Consider the following 17,981-nt stretch of genomic DNA (forward strand, 5'->3'; position numbering starts at 1 on the left):
GATTGCTGAGCTCCAGGAATCCAATTTTGAACTGAGTGGCTCATCAAAAGGTACGCACAAACTCTGCCCAACTAACTTGTGCTGTTATCTTTGTAATCTTGATTAACCAGAGTCAATGTAGTGCAAGCTGCCAAGATATCTCAACTGGAGAAGCAGATTTAAACTCTAGAAAATGACAAGGCAGAACTGGCAAGACAGAGGGACTTGGCTTTAAAGGAGGTTGAAGGTACCAACAATCAATACCTCAAAAGCCATTATCTTCCATATGCTGACTTATTAATGTGAATCTGTTGATGCAGACCGTAAGATCAAGTCGCAGGCTCAATTCGACGTCCTGGTTGGCAAGATGAAAAAACTTGAAGGAGCCCGGGATGAAGTCGCTAACGCTGCTACCCCACTTGTTCAAGCGATGTTCTTCAATAACAATGGCCCGAGTACACTTAATGCTTCTGAAATCTTCGACAAGCTGAGAGTTGCTCCGGATAGATATTTCAAGAACATCAAAGAAGCTGGAAGTATGGGAGCAAGTCTGGCGTTGGCGATGACCAAATCCCTTTATCCAAGAGTTGACATTGATGCCATTGATGGCTTTGCAGACGGGATGAGCGAAGAAGCTGCTCTTGACCTCATCAGCGATGCGCAAAAATCTGCCGATAAGATAGCAATCGATGTAGTTGAGAGATTTCAGGACACCGATTTTCGACCGACTGGTCCTGATAATTCTGATGATGAAAAGACTGATACTGATTGATATAACAATGATTTTGATGATTAATGATGATGGAGGCACAATTTGTACAATACTGATGAATTTATGCTATGCTTGGTGTTCCATACTTAGCTTCTAATTTCTTAAAGCCTTTGTCAAGCCTTATTGAGCCTAAAACCCGCAAAAGCTGTTAAAAACCTTCAGTCCTCATTGACTAAGTCGAAAGACCAAGCAGGGCAATGATAAATCAAGTAAGCAAATTGAATGGATAAAAATCACACTCCATTATTATCATAATAGCCCCTGACTGACAACTTCAAGGGGAAGCTTGATGTTGTCAGTCAAAACAGGGAAATAGAGAAATGAACTTAAGCATAAAAACGACGAAGATGTTCTATATTCCAAGAATTATCGATAGGTGTACCGTCTTCACGCTTTAGTCGATAAGAACCTGGCCGGGTGACTTCAGAGATTATAAATGGCCCTTCCCATAAAGGAGATAACTTGTGCCGATCCCGTGTAGTTTGAATTTTCCTCAAAACCAGGTCTCCGACTAAGAAAGCTCGTGATCGGACATTACGGTTATGATAACGATGCAACCCTTGCAAATATCGGGCCGACTGAATTAGGGCTGCTTCACGGGCCTCTTCCAGTCGGTGTAGATCATCTACTCGGTCTTCTCCATAGCGCTCCTCACGAAAGTTGCGGAAACGTAAAGATTCAAATTCTACCTCGCTAGGCAACATTGCCTCTGCTCCATAAACCAGGAAGAACGACAACTGGCCTGTGGCCCGACTGGGAGTGGTGCGCAAGGACCAAAGTACGGATGGCAGCTGTTCCACCCATTTGCCGGCATAGGGATTCAATCGGTCAAAAACTCGTGCCTTTATTCCTTGGAGTAGCATGCCATTGGCACGTTCAACCTGTCCATTACTCATAGGGTGCGCCACGGAGGCATAGCAAATTTTGATGCCAAAATCTTCACAAAAATCTTTAAACACTCCTCTGGTGAATTGAGTGCCATTATCAGTGATGATCCGATTAGGTACCCCACACCGATGCACAATGTTGATGAAAAAATCTCTAGCTTTATCTGCTGTGATCGTGATGACCGGTTTAGCTTCAATCCACTTGGAAAATTTGTCGATAGCCACAAAGAGATGCGTGTAACCGCCGACTGCCCTTTTAAACGGGCCGACCATGTCAAGCCCCTAGACCGCAAACGGCCAGGACAACGGGATGGTTTGCAACTCTTGGGCTGGCAGATGAATTTGTCTGGCAAAAAATTGACAACCTTCGCATGTCCGCACAATCTTGTCAGCATCAGACACATCTGTAGGCCAGAAAAAACATTGCCGGTAAGCTTTGCCGATAATGGTCCATGTAGCAACATGATTACCACAAATACCAGAATGTATATCCTTCAACAATTGTCTCCCTTCCTCCAAAGACACACAGCGCTGCAGTATTCCTGATGGACTTTTCTTGTACAGCTCAGTCTCATGAATAATGTAAAGTCTGCTGCGCCTGGAAATCCGCTCGGCTTCATCTTTATCTGGAGGGAGCTCTTGTTTGGTTAAAAATCTTATGAGGGGTTCTCTCCAGTCGGCTTCAATCATGCTTACATCTTGGGTGTCCGTAGCCTTGATTATTTCTTTCCTTGGTACAGTCGGCTCATAAACATGTTCGACAAATACGTCAGAAGGAGCTGCTTCTCGCTTTGAACCAAAATTAGCCAATCTGTCGGCTGCCTCGTTGTTGTGTCGAAGAACATGGGTGAGTTCAAGTCCATTGAATCTGTCTTCCAACTTGCATACTTCCTGTCGATAAGCAGTCATGTTATCGTCAAGGCAGGACCACTCTTTCATGACTTGGTTAACAACCAACTGGGAATCTCCACGAACGATCAGTCGCCGGATGCCCAAAGAGATTGCGATTCGTAGTCCGTGAAGGAGCGCCTTGTATTCTGCCACATTGTGTGATGCGGAAAAATGTATCCACAGCACATAACTCAGTCTTTCTCCAGTTGGGGAAATTAAAATAACTCCGGCTCCAGTGCCTGAAAGTCTCTTCGACCCGTCAAAGTGCATAGTCTAATACTCCATCTTTTCCTCGGGCGTGTCCTCTTGGCAATTGGTCCACTCGGCGACAAAGTCGGCTAAAGCTTGGGACTTGATCAAAGTTCGTGGCTTGAAGGATATATCGAAGGACATCAGTTCTAAGGCCCACTTTGCGATTCGTCCATTTGCCTCGCGGTTATGAAGTATATCCCCGAGTAGAAACGATGTAACCACCGTGACCGAGTGAACTTGGAAGTAGTGGGATAATTTCCTGACGGTGATCAAGATACCGTACAACAGCTTCTGAACTTGAGGATATCTTGTCTTGGAGTCAGTCAAAACTTCACTAACAAAGTAGATCGGTCGCTGGACTTTCTGAACATGGCCTTCTTCTTCTCGCTCGACAACCAGGACCGCACTCACGACCTGAGGGGTGGCCGAGACGTATAGTAACAACGGCTCCTGTGGGTGTGGCGAGGCCAAAACTGGTGGAGTAGTGAGAAGTTTCTTGAAATCTTCAAAGGCTTTCTGTGCTTCGGGTCCCCACTGGAAATTGTCTGTTTTCTTTAACAGTTTAAAGAAGGGTATCCCCCGCTCTCCGAGTCGTGAGACAAACAGGCTGAGCGCCGCCATGCAACCAGTCAGCTTCTGGACATCTTTCTGAGAGCTCGGCGGTTTCATGTTGAGGATGGCATTAACTTTCTCCGGGTTGGCTTGTATGCCTCTGTGAGACACCATAAATCCAAGCAGCTTCCCTGACGGTACTCCGAAGATGCATTTTTCAGGGTTTAGTTTCATCCTGAAAGCGCGGATGCTCGCGAAAGTTTCTTCGAGATCCTTAATCAAATCATCCTTCTGCTTGGTCTTGACGACTACATCATCAACATAAGCTTCAACATTGCGGCCGATTTGAGTTGAAAAGCACCTCTGAATCATGCGTTGGTAGGTTGCTCCTGCGTTCTTCAATCCAAAGGGCATGGTGATGTAGCAGTAGGCCCCGAAAGGCGTAATAAATGAGGTCTTCAAGCAGTCGGATTCTTTTAGTCGGATCTGATGATATCCCGAGTAGCAATCCAAAAAACTGAGTAGCTCGCAGCTGGCCGTTGAGTCAACTACCTGGTCAATGCGAGGTAACCCAAAAGGATCTTTGGGACAAGACTTGTTGAGGTCGGTATAATCGACACACATGCGCCATTGCCGCGTCTTTTTCCGAACCAGGACTGGGTTAGCCAGCCAGTCGGGATGAAGGACTTCTTTAATGAAGCCCACTGCTAACAGCTTGGTTAATTCCTCCTTGATCGCATCCTTCCTGTCCTGTGCAAAATGGCGGAGTCGTTGCTTGATGGGTTTGGCGTCTTCCTTAACATGTAAAGAGTGCTCAATCACCTCTCTAGGAATACCAGGCATATCGGATGGTTTCCATGCAAAGATATCTTTATTATTTTGAAGAAAGGTGATGAGCGCGCTTTCCTATTTACAATCTAACTCAGCGCCTATTACAGCAGTCTTATTAGGATCAGAGGGATCTAAAGGAATCTTTTTGGTCTTGGCATCGCTTTCTCCGCTTTTGGGCATCTTGGTCGCGGGCACTTCTCCTTCGCTTGCCATGGTCGCAGCCAGTCGGATCTCCTCTCGGGCGAGTGTGATCTCGCGGGTCTGGGCCATCTCGCAACTTTCTTTATCACATGTGACGGCTTGCTTGATGTCGCTCCGTAGGGATATGACACCCCGAGGACCAGGCATCTTCATCATCATGTAGGTGTAGTGTGGGATAGCCATGAATTTGGCTAGGGCTGGTCTTCCGAGTATAGCATGATACGCTGTCTCGAAATCAGTGACTTCGAAACAAACGTTTTCTGTGCGGAAATTCTCCCGAGTACCGAAAGTAACCGGAAGAGTGATCTGGCCGAGTGGTGTAGCAGATAATCCTGGGATGACACCATGAAAGGGTGCATTACTTGGCTTTAATTCCATACGAGGGATCTGCATATCGTCCAGGGTCTTGGCGAAAAGGATGTTGAGCGCACTGCCACCATCGATGAGGGTTCTTCGGAGCTTGACGTTGCGAGCCACTGGGTCTAGTACCAGGGGGTACCGCCCAGGGTGGACCACTCGGTCGGGATGATCCGAGCGGTCGAACTTAATTGCTATCTCTGACCACCGAAGGTATTGGGGTGTGTTGGGCTGAACTGCATTGATCTCCCGTTCGGTTAGTTTCTGCTTTCTCTTAGATTCGTAAGCCAGGGGTCCGCCGAAGATGTGATTAAGCTCCTTGCGAAAGTCCTGAAAACCAGTCGGGGCATCGTCTTGGTCATCTTTCTTTTTTGATGTGCCTTGATCTCCTCTGAAGGCTTACGTGCGTTCTTGGCATATTGTTCCGCAAATTGCTTGTAGACGAAGCAATCTTTGGCCGCATGGTTAGAGTTGGGATGATGCGGACACTGGGAGTTCATTATCTTGTCAAAGGTGTTGACGAGGGAACGTTGTCGGGAAGATGGAGTAGTTGTCGCCACAAGTTCTTCGGGCTTACGCTTGCGATCCTTGTGATTGTTACTTCCCCTCTCTCCTGCGGCCGGCGTGTCTTTCTTCGGTTTCCAAGTGGTGCCCGACTGTTTGGACGCAATAATAGCATCTTCGGTTTTGGCATACTCGTTGGCTTTTTCAAACATCTGCTTAACCGTCTTGGGAGGTTTGCGTCCGAAATTGCCGACTAGGTCTTCGTGGTGAATGCCTTTAGTAAAGGCAGCGATGATGACGTCGTTGGAGATCTTGTTGCATTGCTCGGAGAAGCGTCGGATGTAATCTCGAAGGGATTCTCCAGACTTCTGAATGACGTTGTAGAGATCAAACTGTGTGCCGGGGCGTTCGAAGGTGCCTTGGAAGTTGGTGATGAAGTGATCACGAAGTTCCGCCCATGATCCGATCGTGCCACGGGGTAGTCCATGGAGCCAGGATCGGGCGGAATCCGCTAGGGCCACAGGTAGATAGTTTGCCATGGCTTTGCTGTCTCCTCCTGCTGCGCGGATTGCGAGTCCGTAGACGGTGAGCCAAGACTCTGGATTAGTGGTGCCGTCATACTTCTCGATTCCAGTCGGCTTGAAGCCGGCTGGCCAATCCACTCGACGCAGGTCATTAGTGAAGGCAGCCAATCCATCCACGTCGTCGTCGTAGCGATCTGGTGAATGGCGGTGACCTCGTGCTGCACGGCGCTGGTTGATCGTGTCGCGAAGATCGACGGGACGCTGGCGAGGTGGAGAGCGAGGCCGTTCGACTCGACGTTCCCTGTGATGTTCGGGAGGCGAGTGAACAGATTGTTCGTCGTGGCCCCTGCTCCTGCGACTGGATCCTGTGCCGATGATGCTGAGGCTTGGCTGATGATAATCATGAGATCGGAGATGGGGAACCCGGCTACCAGTTCGCATGCGAACGCTGCCGGAGTTAACCGGAAATGAAGCGGCGATCATGGTCTTGGTCTGGTTCAAGATGTTGACGACGTGATCGGCTTGATTGAGTGTGTCTTCCTTGAGGAGGGTGTCGAGAAGGGTGATCGCAGCGACAGCGTTCTGTTGGGGGGTGCGGAAGACCGCTGTCCCCTCAACGTCCTGTTGCCCAATAAGATCTCGCGCTCGTCGCCCTGCGTCCAAGGCTCGTTGTCGCCGGTCTTCAGCCTCCTTTACAGCCCGTTCGCATTCTTGTTGTTCTCGCCGCAGCCGTTCTTGTTCTTGCGCTTGGCGCTCCTCTTCGAGTCGGCGTCGCTCGGCTTCCTGCTATACACGTTGTGCTTCTGCTTCTCGGGCTTGGCGTTGTTCTTCCGTCTCGTTGTCGGCCATGAAGACGCCAAACTAGAAAGGGGTGTAATTGTCTTCAAAGCTCTCGTCGAAGTCATCGAGGTCGCGGTTGTCGTAGCGGTAGCCGAATTCGTTGTATTCCACGATCTCTGTTGGTCGTGAGTCGACGCCGGGAGAGCTGAGGTAGCCTTCGAGTTGATCCGTCGAAATCGTGCCGAGTGGCTGGAGTATGACGCCGACTTCCCTGGAGCTAGGCGGGATCGGTGTTGAGGCCGACTTCCGCCTAGGCCTACGGGGAGAAGACGCCCTTGTAGTGAAGACGGCAGCCAAATCGTCGGGGAGTTTCAACAGGATTGGCGGGTAGGCCCCATCATCTTGATCTGGTGAAGTTGAAGTAGATTGGATCTCGTCCGAGTGGTTTGAAGCCGACTCGATCGAGATAAGCTTGGAGCAGATCTTGGCCGAGTTCGGAATACCGAACGGGGCTGAAACCTGGTTCTCTCCCGACTGGTTTGGATCCGAGTCGAGGAGAGAGATCTTGCCGAAGTCGTTGGTGATGAACTCAAGGCTGCCGAACCGAATCATCTGCCCGGGGGGGAAGGCGAGGTCGTCGATGCCGGAGAGGGAACCCATCGCGCTAATCGGCGAAAAACTTGACGCTACCCCTACCTGGCGCGCCAACTGTCGAAACAAGATTTCGGCAATACTAAAAGGGGGTGGCTATCAAGCTAGAAAAGTGGATGGGTTTGGAGACAAGGAATTTTATACAGGTTCAGGCCTTCTTATTCAAGAAGTAATACCCTACTCCTGTCCGGGGATGATTCTGCCGAGTATGTTATTGATCGTATGATTTGGGAAAAAAGAATCGTCCCGAGAGGAACCCGGACCCCTCCTTATATAGGGGAAGGGATCCGTATTACAAAATACAGTCCATATCCCTAACAGAATATGTGATTACAGATAAAATACAATCGTAACCGACTAAGATCTCAGGTATTTCCTTGACATACAAGTTAGAAACTAACCCGAATCCTCATAAAGATATTCTATCTATATTTGGTACCGTATATCCGACTAAATTATAACTATCATGTTGATATGGGGTATCCGTAATCTCCACAAGGCTGGAGTCGGGAAGGAGACGGCAGCATTGTCACCGACTCACTGGAGTAGTGGCGGCGGCTGGTGTGGCGGATGTTGCAGCCCTGTCATTGGTGCTGGAGTAGAGGAGGCGTCGAGTTGCGGCTGGCTACGACACGGCCCCCGCTGCTGCTAGCTGGTGGCATTGGGCGGCAGCGCGAAGGAGATGAGGAGACGTCGATGACCGCAGCGAAAGCAAGAGACGGCGGCGCCACATCAAACAAGAGGTGTGGATGGGAGGAGAGTGGTAGCTGCATGTTTAACTTGTCACTTCGTGAGGCCTCCACGGTAGTCCAGGGTTTACCTCGCACTCGGGCGTATTGGGCTGGCATTGGCTAAATTTCGGTCTATTCAATTAACTCAGTTAACCGAGAGTGGCTGGTGACCGCATTCCTTGGTATTGGTCCTGGTCATTTCTGCCTACTCCTGCTTCTTGGTCTTCGTTGTGTCTGCTCATGACCGCATTAACTACCATTAGTTCATCTACAAAATTTAAAAATATTAATAAAAATACATTGATTATCAATAATAAAACCACTTTGATAGAAATATAAGTCGGCAATGAGCTCAACGTAGCTGTCGTGCCACTTGAAATAATATTATATTTGTTGTATATGTATAATTACACTTTTATGTATCCGTGCAATGCACGGGCATTTAGCTAGTAAGAAGTTAAAAAAAACCAACAAAAAAAGCCATCTATTAAATTAAATCTATTAAACCATTCATCCGTAATCCTCCCAGTCCTGTTACAAAGCGGGGGCATATCACTAATATGTTATAAATATGTAAATATTTTTTTAGTACAGAAATATAGACGGACCTCTTGTAATGAGTTGTTTAATTTCCTTTCTCTGTGTTCTCTTATCATGTTCCCAACTTATTCTCCCTCGTTTTCCACGCACGCCTCCTAAATTGCCAAACGGTGTGTTTTTTTTAAAAAATTTTATATCAAACTTGTATTAAAATCATTCTAATCCATTCTCTTATATTTTTAAAAGAGTAAATTACGCTTATGGTACATGAACTTGTGTGGTAGGTGCAAATGGGTACAACAAGTTGCAAATTACTCATTTCAGTACAATAACTTACCTAGATTGTGCGAATTCAACCATAATGATCCAAACAAGCAAAATTGTTCGAACTTAGCACGTACTGAGGTAGCAGTTTAATTTACACGCTAGATTATGTTTTGGAGATCTTATTTGCAATCGAAATAAAAAGAGAAATTAGTGATGCAAAAGTTTATTTCATTTCATTTCTCAGGAATTTTTGTTCTTTTATAACTCATGTTATGTTTATTTATATCTTTTGTGCCAAGACAATTTCTGGCATGCCATAGTGCAAGTAACACCAGGAAATTCATTTTAATTTCTATGTTCAGAAGCTCCATTTTATTGAAAGTTTATTTTCGTGACCAGGCATGTTTAATTGTTTTATTTTTTTATCAATCTAAATCTTAAAAATATCACGTGGATAATAACAACATATTTTGTAACTTTAAATTTTTGTGTAATAATAATTACATATCATTATGCGTCAGGCGAGATCAATTTTACTTATGTGTATCATTTTTGCCTAGGTTCTCACGGACTAGCCAAGTTATTGTACCGAAATGTGCAATTTACAAGTTGTTGTACCTATTTACACCCACCACAAAAGTTCATGTACCGTGAGCGTAATTTACTCTTTTTAAAACTAATACGATGGTGTTGGCGTTGATGATGATTGTCCAGTTAGGATGTCTTGATAGTGCCACAAGATAAACTGGTTCACTGCATCTCCGAGAAGTTCAATTACCTTCGGTGTGAGGATGTCTAGCTCCAACGCGCTATGCTCACTATGGACTTAAGCCACATGCAAAAATATGCCTGGGGTGTTCGGTCAAAAACCCGATTGTGAAAATTCACAAATCTATCGGTGTTTCCTCTCTTCCGCCAAAGGCACAGACCGACCTATTCTTGTTCAAGACCCCTCTTTTTTTTTCTTTTCTCCTCGGTCCCTTTTATCTCCTCCTTCTTCTCTTTTTTCCTCTTTTCCTCCTTCCTCCACTTTCCCTTCCTCTCAGTTTCAGATCCGGATCTGGCACACGCGCTGATGAATCGGCGACAGATCCGGTATAAATGGTGGTGGAGGTGGCGTCAGATCTAGCATGCATTGGCGGCAGCAGATCCGGCGCGCGATGGTGGAGGTGGTGGCTTTGGTGGCAATTGGATAGAGGTCACGAGGGGGTGGTGTCGGAAGGGGCCATGGTTCCGATAGCGGCGGCTATGGGAGCGACGAATCCGCTGATGGTGGAAACAGAGGAGCCAAGGCATGCGGCAATTACGACCTCAACCACACGACAACGACCTCAATGGCGGGAGTTCACGAGGAGAGCAGGGTACAGAACGGATCCAATGGCTCGGGATGATGGCGGATTCGGCGGCTTGGGAGTGGCCGATGTTGGCCTCGGAAGGGGTTGATCCGCCGCCCCTACCCTTAGGAGCGATGATGGTGGTGATGGCTTCGGGTGCGATGGTGGCGGATCCCGGTACGATAACAATGGCAGCTTTAGGCACGACGACAACAGTGGCTTTGGGCGCGACGACAGCTGCGGTGGCTTCGACCAATGACAGCGTCAGATCAAGGTATGATGACGGTGATGGCTTTTGGCATGACGACAACGGCGGCGGATCTGGGGGTGGTGATGGCGGCGGTTTCGGGATCTAGGGTTTTATAATATTGTTATTTTTTTGGAATTTTGTTTTGTCAAAAATTCTTTTTCCAGCCGAGCCGCATAACTTGCCCGGCCGCCTCCTGATCGACTGTTCGTACTGCTCGCCCGGAAAAGTCCCTATTTCTACGTACACCTGGGGTAGTCGGTTGCCAGTCTCGATCGTCTACAAAATTTCATTTTAGCAGTTTGGAAAGATTGTTTTTTATAGTGTCATATGCCTGTATAAGTTAAGAATTCCCGGTCTGCAAACAGAATCACTGGTGGAGTAACTCTTTGTAGTCCCGGTTCGTAACCCCCCTTTAGTCCCGGTTTCCAAACCGGGAGTACCAATCCGGGACTAAAGATCGCTATCTTTAGTCCCGGGTGAAATAACCGGGAGTAAAGATCGATCTGGGACTAAAGATGGCTCAGCCACGTGGCCGGCTGAGCCATCTTTAGTCCCGGTTGGTTTTACCAACCGGGACTAAAGATCGATCTTTACTCCCGGTTATTTCACCCGGGACTAAAGATAGCGATCTTTAGTCCCGGATGGCTCAGCCGGCCACGTGGCTGAGCCATCTTTAGTCCCGGTTGGTGTTACCAACCGGGACTAAAGATAGAGCTGACCTTTTTTTTTTTGCATGCCCCTGTTGCTGCATGGTTTATATATATATATATATATATATATAGATATATATATATATATATAAACCATGCATATATATGTTTCAATACATATATATGCATACATATATATATGTATTTATACATATATATGTTATGCAAATGCATATGTATATAGATATATATATGAACAAAATATATTTACATTATAGAAAATGTGTACACATGCATATAGAAACATATGTAGTCATGTATTAATTACAATCCATTATATGTCCTAGCTAGCTACGATTTCGACGTAGTAGTACTCGCTGCTAGCTCAGAAGCTAAGAACCGGTGAATTGTGTTTCCGTCGTAGTAGAATTCACCCTTGGGATCAAGGATTTCTTCGTTGATGAATCCCATGAGTTGGTCTTGAACCGCCGCGATAAATTCCTTGTGTGTGGTCAGGTTATCCCTCATGCGAATAAACTATATGAATGTATGAAATTGATTAGTAATTAAACAAGAAATCGCTACGTAATGAAATTTTGAATTTATTTGTACGTACATCAAGCTCTCTTGTGGTGATGATTTGGTCTGCAAGGCAGTGGCAATACTCGCACACGTAATAGCCGCACAAGTTAGTTCCCTGCTTTTGCTTTGCGCACTACAAATAAATGACAAACAACGAGAGATCTAATTAATATACACTTGTATGTATTTGAATCGGAGAAATATAAATGTAGAGCATGTGTACTCACAGGAAATTTGAACTTCCGCCTAAGTCTTTCTCTCCATTTGCCGCGGACCAAATGACGGAACCGATACCAAGCCCTACATGGAGTTTAAAGCTATGATTCGTAGTAGCAATTAACATAACAAGATTTTCTTAATTAACAAAGGAACTTATGACGGTACCTGTCTATAAGTTCGAAAACCTTGTCAAACGTAGACTCTTTTTTATCCATTGAGTCATATACGTTGACGGTGCAGGCCTCCAGGTCGATGAGTAAAAACACCTAGTGGAATCTGCAATGTGCGTGGGATGCATTACATATGAAACACTTAGCAAGTTCGTACGGGAATGAAATTTGGTATGTAGGAAGACAGTAAAATTAAACTAACTCTGTGTTGTATGGCAACAGTATGAACGTCTTGTAATGCTGCGCCTTCAGGAGATGGACGAGATTGTCCTCTGTTTCTTGTGGATATTGGTCGAGCATTGCGACGTTTACTTTCCGAGGGTCGATGAATCCAGTATCGAAAACCCTCCGCCGTCGGGCCCTTTGAATCTCCATTCTACAACGATAAAAGGGAGTATATTATTTTCTATGGTCTACTTATATACAAGGACCTAATTAATTAAAGGAGACGTATAGTAAGAAATCTAACTGAACGATATACTTACAAAATCCAGCAACTCATAATAGAGACGTCGAGGGCGTCCAGCTGGTATAGTTCGTAGATTCCCCTGAAATTGATCCAGAGAATGTCATCTCCTTGCAAGAAGTCCGTGTCCCTGATCCTCGCTCCGATCAACTCTCTACCGGTGGCGCTCATCTCCATGTACAGCTGATGGAACTTGTACATTTGTGTGGGTAGGGACTGCAGCAGCTCAGGCTTGACAAGCGGTTTACCGAGTTCGTACATGTATTTCACTTCCGCCTTTTCGATTGGTGCGACTCCTAGCAATTGATCCGTAGTTAGACCGGTGTCAGTAATAAATTGTTCTATCGTCATTTCTTTACCGGTCACCAACGGCTCGATCTCCTGGTTTGGTTGCTCTCCAAGCTGAGGGACTGGTTTGGACTTTCCAAAAGATGCTTTCTTCAGCGTTCGCTCATAGTCCGATAGCTTGATGGCCTCCTTGACAGATGCAGACATACCCCTGAAGAAGTTCCTGACACTGGGGTCTATAGGAATCTTCTTTTCTGGACTTCGAGGCTTGAATTGTCTCTTGACTTCTGATGCAACGTAAGCGTCAAGCTCCTCTTGCGTGCAATCGTACCCCGGGTCCTTGATCTTGGCGGCGTCAACTTTCGCCTTCTTTGTTGCCCTTGTGTGGGCAAGCGGTGGAGCTGGGGGGGCCCTTGACTTTGAAGGTGCCGGAAGAGGAGCTTGCGGGGGAGTAGGTGTAGGAGCACGAGGAGGAGTCGGTGCAGGATCCTGAGGAGTCGATGCTGGAGCCTGAGGTGGAGACGGTGCTGGCGGAGCATGAGGAGGAGACGGTGCAGGATCCTGAGGAGGAGATGGTGGAGCCGGAGGAGATGGTGCACGAGACGCCGCTTGTCGCCCAGGGAGGATGATGTACCGCCTGCGCCATAGAATAATGGCATGGCATGTGTCTCGTAGATGCGTCTCACCGTCTCCTCCAGGGTAATCCAGCTCGAGGTCCTCGTACGCGCCTTCGACCAACTCAACTTCGACCTTGGAGTATCCTGCTGGAATCGGCCTGCAGTGGTAAGTACCTGAAGGGTCCGTTGGGATGGCCATGCCCGACGCCACCTTCATGTTGTGAGAGATTATTTATTAGTAATCAACATATATAAGCAGCAACTAGCGGAATGGCTAAATCTTACCTTTATTGATAAGTTCTTCAAAGGAATATGCAGCTCACATGGTGTCCGCTGAGTGATGTCATCAACGGGACAGGTCGATTCGTCCTGTGTTTGCATGGCGTCCATGCTCTGTGATCCTACCTGCCCCGTTGAGGCGCAGCTGCTACGGTTTCCTAACGGGCTCACCATTGCAGGAGGAATGGTCGGCTGGGGATCATGGGACCGATGTGCGGCCATGCGTTCATCAACCTTCCTTGCCACCTCCTCTTGCATGTTGAGTTCGTAGCTCGATACCCGGAACTCTAGGTCTGCAATCTTCGCCTCGGTATCTCTCTTGCTCCTCATCCGACTCCTGTACGTGTGGATGTCCTCCTTGAAACCAATCTTCCAAGGAATCACCCCTTTCCCTCGAGTTCGTCCTGGATGCTCTGGAGTCTGCAGGGCGAGTGTCAGCTCGTCCCTATCTCTGTCTGGTCGGAACGTGCCCTGAGAGGAGGCTTCCACTGCATCTGTTAGTCGTCGCGCAGCCTCTTGTATCTGATAGCCGAAGACCAGTGAGCCATCAGCTGGGTTGAGCGTTCCACCGTGAGCATAGTACCAGAACTTCGATCGTTCCGGCCAATTGGCTGTTGCCGGTTCGATACCCCTCTCAATCAAGCTAGCCTCCATCTGCTCCCACTTCAGCATCGCGACGCTATAGCCTCCTGACCCCAAGTGGTGATGGTACTTCTTCTTGGCGGCATTTTCTTTGTTTCTTTCCATCATCGCCTTCCCTTGTTCACCTGTCTTATATGCAACGAACTCGTCCCAGTGATCCCTTAGCTTTGGGAATGTGTCGAAGTTCGGTGTCTGCCCCTTCAGTATATACTTCTGGTACAGATCTCCCTTGAAGCTCTGAAATTGTTCTGCCATTTTCTTCAGAGTCCACCTTTTCACTTTGTCCTCTGTACCCGCAGGAAGGGTGAATGTCTCGAGCATTGTGGTCCACATCATCTCTTTCTCCGAATCTGGGACAAAGCTCTCATGATCTCCGCGTGCCCTTGTTCTTCGCCAGTACACCGTACTGACAGGCACGTTATCCCGCACAACCCAACCGCTGTGACGTACATAGTTCTTGGCGGCTTCGGCCGGGGCACTAGGACGTCCATCTTCTTCCACTTCTGTTATGACGTGCCGACCCTCAAGCTTCTTCGCTGCACCTCGTTGCCCGCGTGCCCTCTTCTGTCCAACGGAGGGTTGACTACCACTAGCCTCCTCCTCCTGGTTCCCCTCCACATCCCTTTCCACGTGCCCCTGCTGGTTCCCCTCCGCATCCCTCTCCACGTTCCCTTCCTCGTTCAAGTACTGGTTTGGATCCTCGTTCCCCTCTTCTTCATTCCAGTACTGGCTGCTTCCCTCCGCGATTGTATCGTACAATATCTGTTCCTCATCGCGGTCAGCCATCTGTTGATACAAGAAACATCTGCTAAGTCACGAGACATTTATGTTTTAACAATCTAAGTCATGTATGCTAAGTGTAAATGTCGTACATTAGAACCCTACACAACCTTACGTGCTAAGTCTAATTACAAATCGTGATATAAGCTAAGTCTAGGTGACGTATATTATACAACCCTAGCTAGTAAATAATTATATACTAAGTCTAATTACAAATAAAATAATCTTATATTAAAACTCAAATAATATTACGTGCTAATACTAAAATAGTCATGTATATGCTAAGTGTTTCGTGCGTATATGCTAAGTCTAATTAAGACTACAATAGTCAATTGCTACTTGTCGCACCAATTCCGTAGTCAATAATTACATACCAAGTCTAATTACAAATAAAGTAATATTATATTAAAACTCAAATAATATTACATGCTAAGACTAAAATAGTAATGTATGCTAAGTGTTTCGTGCGTATATGCTAAGTCTAATTAAGACTACAATAGTCAATTCCTAGGAGTCGCACCAATTCCGTAGTCAATAATGTCATACTAAGTCTAATTTGCAATAAAATAATCTTATATTAAAACTCAAATAATATTAGAACACTACACAATCTTATATGATAAGTCTAATTACAGGTCTAATAATCTTAATTAATTGCATTACAAATATAACAATCATTTATATTATTACGTCACTTGCCTGCTCCAATTCCTTCTAGGGCTAGCTCTTCCACTCAGGCTTGACGGACGACTCCGACAACACGTCTTTTCTGCAAGATAAAAAAAATGTATTAGGATAAATGCGAAGTAACATATATATATATATATATACATGTATATATATATATATATATATATATTGCATTTCACGTTAACGTTCGTCCTCGTTCGTTCACTCGTTCACGTTCCCTAGCTCGTTCACGTTCGTTCGATCGTTCTCGTTCTCGTTCACGTTGTCGCGGCAACGTACGTTGACGTGTTCGTTCTCGCTCTCGTTCGTTCGATCGTTCTCGTTCTCGTTCGTTAACGGCGGTGTGGCGGCATCGGGGCGGCGGTTGGCGCGGCGGCGTGGCGACGGCGGCGGCGGCGTGGCGTTGTGGGGCCGTGGCGGCGGCGGCGTGGCGTGGCGGCGGTGGCGTGGCGTGGCGTGGCGGCGGCGGCGTGGCGTGGCGGCGGCGGCATTGCGCGCGCGGCGGCGAAGGCGGCGGCGGCTTGGCGTTGGCATGCGGCGGCGGCGTTGCGCGGCGTCGAAGGCGGCGGCGTCGAAGGCGACGGAGAGAGATCGAGATGCATGAAGGGAGATGCGGCGGCTCTCACCCCAGAGATGTGGCGGCTCTCACCCCAGAGATGCGGCGGCAGCGGAGGAGGCGGAGGCGGCGGCGAGGACGACGAGCTCAAGACGACGGCGAGATACGGCGGCGTCGGCGCGGGGATTTGCCCTAGGCAGTGGCGGCGAAGGAGAGAGGCCGAGAGAGATCGATCGGCCGAAAACGTTTAAGTGTTGGTGAAGAAGACGAGGGCGCACCGGGAATATATATACACCCTGGATCTTTACTCCCGGTTGTTCTCAACAACCGGGACTAAAGATCTTTAGTCCCGGTTGTTGAGAACAACCGGGAGTAAAGAAAAAATCTTTACTCCCGGTTGTTGAGAACAACCGGGACTAAAGATCTTTTCTTTACTCCCGGTTGTTGAGAACAACCGGGAGTAAATATCTTTTCCCGCTATTTCGAAATTCTTTTTAAACCCGGTTAGGGTTAAGAACCGGGACTAAAGATTATAGCACTGCATATGATTTTCGCTTACATATGTGTTTATAAAATAGAAGTTAATGCATTAACATTATTTAAAGTACAAAGATTGATGACAATTACTTCGAAAAATTATTTTTGTCTGTAATAAATTAAGTGGATAAATCGTAATAAGCAAATATATGACTTATAATTAATAAAAATTCCAATATATATATATTCTTAGCATATATATGAATGATATTATTATATTGGTAAAAACTCTAATTAAGATATTAATGTACATACTGCATGATTTAAAATTAATAAAAATTGTAATTATCATATGTACTTAGCGTAGGAATTATATTAAATTAAATGCTAAAAACTCTAATTAACATATGTAAATGCCACATGCATGATTTAAACCTTTTAAAAATTCGAATAGTCATATATAAGTAGCATATGAAAGATAGTAAATTAAATTGTGAAAAACTCTAATATATGAATGATAGTTTTAAAAATATATTAAATTTAATACTTTTAAAAATTCTCCAGTCAATTATAATTAGCATATGAATGATAGTAAATTAAATGTTAAAAACTCTAATTAACATATGAAATTGCCACTTGCGTGATTTAAAACTTTTAAAAATCCTCTAGTCAATTATAATTAGCATATGAATGCTAGTAAATTAAATGTTAAAAACTCTAATTAACATACATATGAAATTGCCACCTGTGTGATTTAAAACTTTTAAAAATTGTAAGTATCACATATAACTAACATATACATGATTTAAACTTGTTGAAACCTCTAATAATCGTGCGTAATTAACATATGCCATACATCAATTGATTTATATGGATAATCAATACATCCAAAATAGTTTACATCGTGTACACAATAATTACGGCATTACATCGGCGGTGACGGTTGACCGCACGTACTTTCTCCTAACTATTGTTCCCTCCTTGTGATCGCTGCGTGAGTAAGGGGTGTCTTCATTTGATAGGAGGATGCTAGGGTCAATCGTCACCGTGAAAGGGGGTTGCCCATCCAACTGATCGTAATCCTCGTCAGTCTTGTCCTCAACTCCGACGATTTTTCTTTTGCCTGGGAGAACCACTTGACGCTTAGGCTCATCAGGCCCTCTGCCCTTCTTTCCTTTGCTAGACATGTCCTTCACGAAAAAGACTTGTGTTACATCATTGGCAAGGACAAAAGGTTCGTCCGAGTATCCAACCTTGTTAAG

This window comes from Oryza sativa, chromosome 9, assembly GCF_034140825.1.
Source record: "Oryza sativa Japonica Group chromosome 9, ASM3414082v1".
NCBI classification, from domain to species: Eukaryota; Viridiplantae; Streptophyta; class Magnoliopsida; order Poales; family Poaceae; genus Oryza; species Oryza sativa.